The sequence below is a fragment of the Mauremys reevesii genome, linkage group 13, assembly GCF_016161935.1.
Source record: "Mauremys reevesii isolate NIE-2019 linkage group 13, ASM1616193v1, whole genome shotgun sequence".
In the NCBI taxonomy this organism is placed as follows: Eukaryota; Metazoa; Chordata; order Testudines; family Geoemydidae; genus Mauremys; species Mauremys reevesii.
Window position 1 is genome coordinate 27,773,357 of NC_052635.1, and position 7,805 is coordinate 27,781,161.

Consider the following 7,805-nt stretch of genomic DNA (forward strand, 5'->3'; position numbering starts at 1 on the left):
TCTAACAGGTCTTGTGGAAGAAGTGAGTTTTAAAGAAGGATTTGGTGGAGGGGACAGTTAAAGTGGTCTGAGCTATAGATGGCGTTCCAGGTCTAGTGACAACACATGGGGGACAGCAGGGAAGAAGCAGAAAGAAATATTTATCCTAGCTGGCATAATTGCAGGTGATGTTGATTAACTCTGTGAATGTGTAAACCTTTGTAATTTACCAAGGGCCAGATTCTGCCATCATTGAGTAGTAGGACCTTATTTTTCAAGTAGTCCCATTGATTTGAAACTACCTGAGGAGTAGAGCCACTCAGTATGAGCAAGGGTGGCAGAATAGGCTCCAAAGCTATTTGCTTCAGTAACATCCAGCTGAGTAAAATGATAATCCACAGTATAGCATAGCTCAGATGCACCATGCAGGCACTTCTCAATTACACTACTCACTCATATTAATTGTTTGCCACTTTCTGCTTTATTCTCTCCCAACAGGGGCTATTTTTATTCCTGGTCACTGCTCCATCTATCTCTCCATTTTTTTCCCTATGCCGTTTAATCTCTAACTTGGAGCCCCAGAGCCAGCGCGGTGTTACAACAGTTTTGTCATGTTGGCTGTCACAGCGTTGACAGCCCCGTGACAGGTGGCAGATGTGCCGATGATGGATGTTTTCTCCCCTGTGCAAGGACGATGGGATAAAAGTGCAAACAAACCGGGTAATAGATGAGAAAAGCAGAGCCATGTTGATAAGGCCCGGTCCACGCTCTATGATGTATGGGAAAGCAAGCTGTGGGCAATTTGTTTCAGAGAAATGAGAGACTCTCTTTTTAGAGAGAGGGATGCAATGAAATGACAAAAAGGAAAAGAAAATAAAGGAATTAAAAAGAAAAGAGAAACACTGTCCTCTTTCCAGCACCAGCAGCCAGTTGTTATGGCAATGGGCATATCCAGTTTCAAGGACAGACCTGAGGCCCCTATTGGGCAACTCTGTGCCTAGCATGAAATTAAGAGTCCACAGAGGAGAGGAAGACGTGTATTGTACCTGTTTGGGGAAGAGAATGGCTGGGTTCAGGTTCTCTTGCTCATGCCACCTTCACTCACCTCTCTGCTGGCTTGCTAATAATTGATATCTGAATGCCTCCGTGTATCTTAAACTTTAATAAACTAAATAATTACACTGAACACAAGGGGCAGCTAACCTGTCAAAACTGGCTGCTAAATTAGACACTTACATCTATGTGAGCATTTTATAGTAGCCACTGAAGTCATATGACAAGGCTGCTGACCTTTATAAGCAAGACTCCAGTCATGTGACTGGGGCTAAGGCATAAAGAGCGCTTCCTGACCATTAATCTTGCAGGGAGGATTCTTTGAGCTGAAGAGTTTGAATCCAGATGGGAATTTCCCCCAAAATTGCAAGGTGTTGATATCCACGGTTTCAATTCAGGCCCATTTCCAACACACTTTCCCCTGCAGACTTTTGATTTGGGGACTTAGCTGGCTCCTTGAACCCCAGGTAAAAATTTACTGCTTGAGGCTTCCACTCACTGCCAAAGCAGTCCATCTCCTTGTGAGTTGGCTAAGCAGCCTGACATTAGATGTGGAAATAACAAATCTTTGCAAAACCAGGTGGGATACATTGTCCTGCAAGAATCAGGCACTCAGAATGGAGAGGCACCAGCCCCTCGCAGAACTGTCTCCAGTACCTGAGCAATGGGAATGGGGAGAATGGTGAGATCTTCATGGGTGCGGGGGAGGGGAAATGAGGATGGTGGGAGCCTGCTGGGGAAGGGGGTTGAAGCAACTCCTCTCTCTCCTAGGGGATTCCTGCACTACATAGCTCTGAGCCTGAGCTGCATGGTGGGTTAGAACATGCACAGCCAAATGGGAGGTAGCAGCTACCTGCTGGTTCAGCTGAAGTCTCAGCCTGGGAAACTGGTGCAGTTGCATGAAAAGGTTTGACTCCACTCCACCAAGGGAACCTTTGGAGCATGGGGAGAGAGACACTAACATTACAACCTCTGCCACTTATCTGCTTAGGAACAACTTGGTGGCAAGAGGCTGTCTCTTTAAAATGCAGGGAATGTCTTATGCGGGTCCCATATGGATACTGAATATTAATACCTCAGTACTGCTATTACTAACATGGATATACATGCTTTCACACACCCATTTACTGGCATGTAAATTTCCAGGACTCCATCATTCCTCCCCATTCTGCCACTGTCAGGGACTTATTTAGGCCTATAATGGTGATAATTTATTGCAGCATACTTCCTACTTTGAGTAAACAAGTCTGTCTCCTTTAAATTCCCTGGACAATTAGAAGAATGAAAGACTCTGCCACATATTAGCATTTATTTCCTCCTAGCATTTATCCAAGGCCATTTTCCTGCTGACAAATTGTGGGGCAAACTGTTCTCGAAAAAGTCTGTCAGATGAAAAGGTGTGATGATTAAACTGCTGGCGTAAATTTGGGTGACAATAAATCCTTTTATTGCATTAGCTGGATTTATTTGCTCACAACTGCCATTAAAGAGTCAAAGAAATAATAATAAACGGGGGGTGATTTTGCACCTGCGTAAGGGTAATTAATATGCGTTCTAAAAATAGAATGAGTCTTTTTTTTCCCCAAACCAGTTAGTGGTTTAGAGGCTGATCAGGAAATGGTCATAGAATTCTCTGCGTGTGTGTGTTAGTGTTGGGTTAGCGAAAACCCTATAATGTGATTGCAATGTGCCTAGCCCAGAAAAGGCTCAGTTTAGGTGAACACAATGGGTTTAATCCTATAAGCCCTGTTGATGCGGGGGCCCAGTTATCTGACCCAACTCCTTGTTATGTTTGAATGGAGCAAGGGGGGCTTAGTGACCAGCGGACCTGGTCACTAGGGATGCACAGGAATTCCTCAGCTGCCAGAGAGGGGTGTAATGGCTCGGCACTCATCCACTTGATTACTCCATGGAGCAGGAGGTGCAGCCCATGAGAATGGACGTGGCTCCAGCGCTACTGGGACCTTGTAGTCTCAGGTGTTGGAACTACCCCTTGTGGTCATAAGCAGCTGGGTTTAAGTTTGTCCTTGTGGTTGCTGTAAGTTATGGGGGTTGTTAGCCTGTTTGTACCCCCTTTAGTTCCTGGGCCAGGTCAACCTCGAATGGAATTGATAATTAAGCCTTTTGATCTTAGCAGGTGTGCTCATGTTAGAGACTCTACACAGAGGTGAGATCTAGCAGGAACAGGCATCTGTATTTCAGTGAGTTCACAGGACTTTATCTAGATTACCCATGTTTGCCTGGGTCAGCTGAGGCAAAAGCAGGTTGGGGGTAGGGTTTGAATTGGGCTGGTATGCAGCTGTACATGTACCTCTGCCTCTCTCCAACTGCCTTTCTTCTTCTCTGGAACCGCTGCTTTCATTTTCAAATCTCTAGGTGTTACGCTTGCAAAGACAACCTTGAAAACATGAACTGAAGCCTGGTCTAGACACAAAGTTGCACTGGTCTAACTAAAGGTGTGATTCCTCCCTCCCCCCATTGACCTTGTTAAATCGGTGCAACTTTGTCTGATACTCTTAAATTGGTTCAAGAGGGTCCTAAAGCAGTTTAGTTAAGTCAGTTTGTAATCAGCTTAAGCTAAACTGATTTAAAATACTTGAAAGTCAATTTGAGTGCCCACTGGAGGTGGTGGTTTGCAGTACTGATTTAATCAAAACGGTTCATAACTGTTGTAGTTAAACTGGTGCAAAAACTGTGTATAGAGAAGTCCTGCGTGCTAAGTGATGCAGTGATGTCTGCCTGAGTTTGCGGAGAGCATGAAATATTAGCTCTGAGAGGTCCCTATTCATCTTAGTGGGTGTTAACACAGATGCCCAGTGTAAATGCCAGCATTAACTATCATTGCTATCTCATTGTGTAGAAGGAGAGGAAGTGGCAGATTAGAAGATCTACAAAATCCACTCTAGGTGATAGCTCATTTTGGCATTGGGTGAGCTTGGGAGATCCACCATTAATTTGTTTCCCAACTGAGAAGGAGCCTAACCCAACAGGCCACTTGAGACCCACTGAAAGGAAATCAAGCCTAAAGAGGCCAGCAGGGTCCATGAGTGTATTCAAACCCCAATATGACCATCAGAGTTCAGAGAATGTGTAGATGTTCATGCATAATCTGTTGAGAACAGGGTCTCATTTTGGTGTCTCATGTGGGTGGGCATTGCTTGCAATGGTAGTGTCACCTTTTTGCCAGTATCGCTGATAGGGGGGCTGATCCAACTCCCACTAATGTCAACAGAAAGGCTCTCTTTGTCTTCAGTGGGATTGAGGATGAGAAATCCCACTTCGAATCACCTTCTAGTAACCCCTGAAAATCCATCCAGTAGCACCCACTAAAATGCAATATGAGACTATGACCCAGCTGCAACCAGCACCTGAGATAACTGGCCTCTCTCTATATGTTACCCAGACCCCCTTCTAGTAGAATTGACCATATTCACACACAGATATTAGGGGGCCCTAATTCTCCAGATAGAATTGCTTCCAATCTCCAGGCTTCCCAAGACTGCCCCATGCATCCCAAGAGGCCTCAATTCTGTATCCAGTGGTCCCAGAGTCTTCAGATGCTTTCCCCACTGGAACTGTAGGGAGAAAAGATTATCTTCTGAGAGCTGTGAAGGCCCAGTGCTTCTGCAAAGCTGTGCTGCTGGATTGCTTTACTGACTGATGACGTCTCCCCTGTCGCTGTGACGAACAGTGTAACACCTGGTAGGTTATATTCAGGTTCAGTAAGGGAACATACTGCAGAGAGTGGCTTTTCCCTTGCTCCACTTACTTTGTCTCCTATGTCCAAGTTTGTGCGAAGGCCCAACACTGTAGAACTGCAATGGAGGGTCTTCTACAAGGTGTCAAAGATGGATATATCATGTGTATCCTTTGCATGTATCCTGTCTCCCATGACCTCTGCTGGGTCCCATTTATTTTGTTTCCCTTCTCAGCATTGTCATTTGTTTGTTGGGCAGTGTGGAAAAGCTCTTGCCACTCTTGCCCATGCTGTACTTTTTTTTTGTACTTAGAGAGGGTCAGTCTGCAGGGCTGTCGATGTGGCATCTTTCACCAGCACTAAAAGAACATGAAAAACGGGTTAATGGCTGCCATTGGTGGAGTCTTGGATCCAAATACAATCGCAGACCTTGTTAATACCAGTGGGTTCAACGGAAGGAGCAATCAAGCCCCTTCATGTGGTGGAGATGGATGCAAACAATAGAGCCTACCACCCTAGGCACCCATGGCAGGTCAGAGCTAAGCCATGAGGAACGAAGGGGTTTTGTGGTTGCAAATGCAGGGGCTGGGATATGGGTTTGTAGCTTGTGTGCTGGAGGCAGCGAAGAATGCCAGGACAAGGCATTCAGTGTGACTTTGGGTGGAAACAGAATTATAAAGCTACTTGGGCACAGAGCTAGCTGGATGGGCAAATTTGAGGATTTCAGAGCCAGGAAACTGCCTGCTGTTTGTTTCTACTTGTGTTCAGGGCAACAGGGCTTTGTGGAAGGAAAAAAAGTGCATAATAATAATCTACACCAAGACTTGCCTAATCTGTTTCACCAATTTCTCATCCTAATGGAAACAACCCTGCAAGACCCTGAAATTTGGCTATCTGCATAGGTCAAAGGGCGGCAACACAAAACTTCAGTGTCAGTGCAGATCAGAGAAGACAATGCTGGTTATAGGAGCTTTTGGGTTGCAGAAGGCAGTGCTGGTTCTAGGCAGCAGCACCACAAATGTTGGGGGGATTTGGTTAATATACAGTGTGCAAGATGCTAAAAATTCATCTCCTGCTTCCAAAATCTGATTTCACGTGCTACATTTGTTGGGATTTTTTTTTGTGGCCTTGCATGCTAATTTGTGTGTAGAATCATTTCCTTTTGGTTTGTTGACACTGCACGCAAAGAGATGCTAAGTTCCTTGCCATGGCTGTAATATCTGCTTTTGTCCTTGTGTTTCCCTGGTTTGTTGCATTGGCAGCTGGCTAATAAAATGATGTAAATAATTTAGCGTAGCTTGAAATAGCCTTTTTCGGGAGGAGAGTTGTGGGTGCTTTTATTATTACTGTAGAATTATTATTTCTTGCATGGTGGTGTGAGGGATTTTAATGAATTCCAGATGCCATTTTACAGCACTGCTCCAGCTGCTGTTGGTTCTGCATTAGCTGCTGTGCTATATAACCAGCAGCATCTTATTATGATGCCTGTTCTGACTGGGGACCTGGAAGATAAAATGACAGTGCATTACAAAACTCCCTGTTAAAAATCCACCTCTGACCTTAGGTTACTTTAGCTTCACTTCAGTCCAACACAGCTTCTTATAATAAACAAAAATGAATATGTACTGGGGGATGCAGTGTATATCAGTGTCTTCTTGTAAGTTGCCTGAGTACGATATAGAGGTGCGAGTGGCTTAGGAAGTGAGGATATTCATCTCTCTCCTGACTTTGATTAGAGTAGTAATCACCTTCTATTGTTCTTGCAGTTAGGATTCACAGCTCTCGCTTTCCCCTTGATTTATATACTTTTGTCACAGTGAACCCCCTGCTAGAATGGAATATTCTGCCTGGAGGCAAGCTGGCCACCTTCTAGGTCAATCACAATCCCTCCACCCCACCAGTGCTCTGAGGGCCTGGCCCGGCAGTGTCCCATTGGGAGTTGAGGGCACTTAGCATCGTGCAGGATCGGGATCTCTACTAGATGATATTGTATAAATGAGGGCTTCACACCAAGCTGGGCACACACTGCAGAAGAGTGTTCATGCATATTCGTTTGAATAAAACATGCAATTTTGCTTTGACTGAATCCATGATTCCCCTTTCTTTGCTATCTGCAACATTTATACAAGGGCATTTCTGTTCCCAGAAAGGAGTGTTGTGAATACTCACATGCATATGTGTCCACGTGCATTTGTGCATGCTGGAAGTGGCAGCACAACCATCCCGACAGCTCTTTGCAGGTTGAGCCATCCAGTCAGGGAGCAGCAACAGTGCCATGTGATTTTTAGGTAGCAAATCACCCAGTATGACTAACAAATTGGTAATAGTGACTACTGTACTTGAAGCTACCATTGCAGTGAATACTATTTGATTAATCTTTAGGCAGGAATGCGTGCATGTCAGTCATTCAGAATTTATCTGTAGGCAGAAATGTATGAACATCCTCCATTCACTACATAGCTTCAACTCACAAGCCAGTCCTGGAAAATCAAAGTTAGCCTGCGGATAGAATAGAATTTGAATAGAAAGCTTAATTCTATTCTTTGAGTAAACTGCCATTTGCAAATAATTTGCCTAATGTTATTTCAGGTTATTCGGGATTGATTTCTGATTGCCTCTATATATTACAAGACAAAAAAATTACACTAAAATAGAGGTAAGGTTGAGCCATTTAGTAATTTAGGGTAAAAAGTATTACAATAGTGTTGTAATGTATCCTCAAACCAAGCACTAAAACCCCAGTCAATTCAGAGTTAAGATTGTACTTAAGAGAAACTCAAACATGTTAATGCATGGAAATGCATGCACCCGCCCAACCTTAACTCTGCCATGGAGAGATGTCATGGAATAACCAAATAATTATGATGGAGACATTTTAGTGGTTGTGGTCCTAGATTAGAGAGAAACTGTTTTCTTTTTCTTTTTTCTTTTAAATTGTCATATATTTTCCACTTATGGTGTCACTACAGGGTAGAGTTAAGATTGTTTTGGGAGGGTTTTCACGATACCCTAATATGTTTGGATTGCTCTTACATGTAACGGTAACAAATACCAGATTTTTCCTACTGCCTTGCAG

The 7,805-nt window shown here is 44.0% G+C and overlaps 1 long non-coding RNA gene across 2 annotated transcripts in view; it reads left to right on the plus strand.

The window, feature by feature from the left end:
* The window catches only part of LOC120381279, a 57,660-nt gene extending 50,302 nt beyond the window's left edge, over positions 1-7,358 (plus strand). Inside the window, exon 4 of one of the 2 annotated variants that reach the window (XR_005588003.1) lies at positions 7,319-7,358. This is a non-coding gene — a long non-coding RNA (uncharacterized LOC120381279). Of the gene's footprint in view, positions 1-477; positions 856-7,318 lie in introns of those variants that run through there. The other variant, XR_005588002.1, reaches the window with a different exon arrangement.
* The last annotated feature ends 447 nt before the right edge of the window (positions 7,359-7,805 follow it).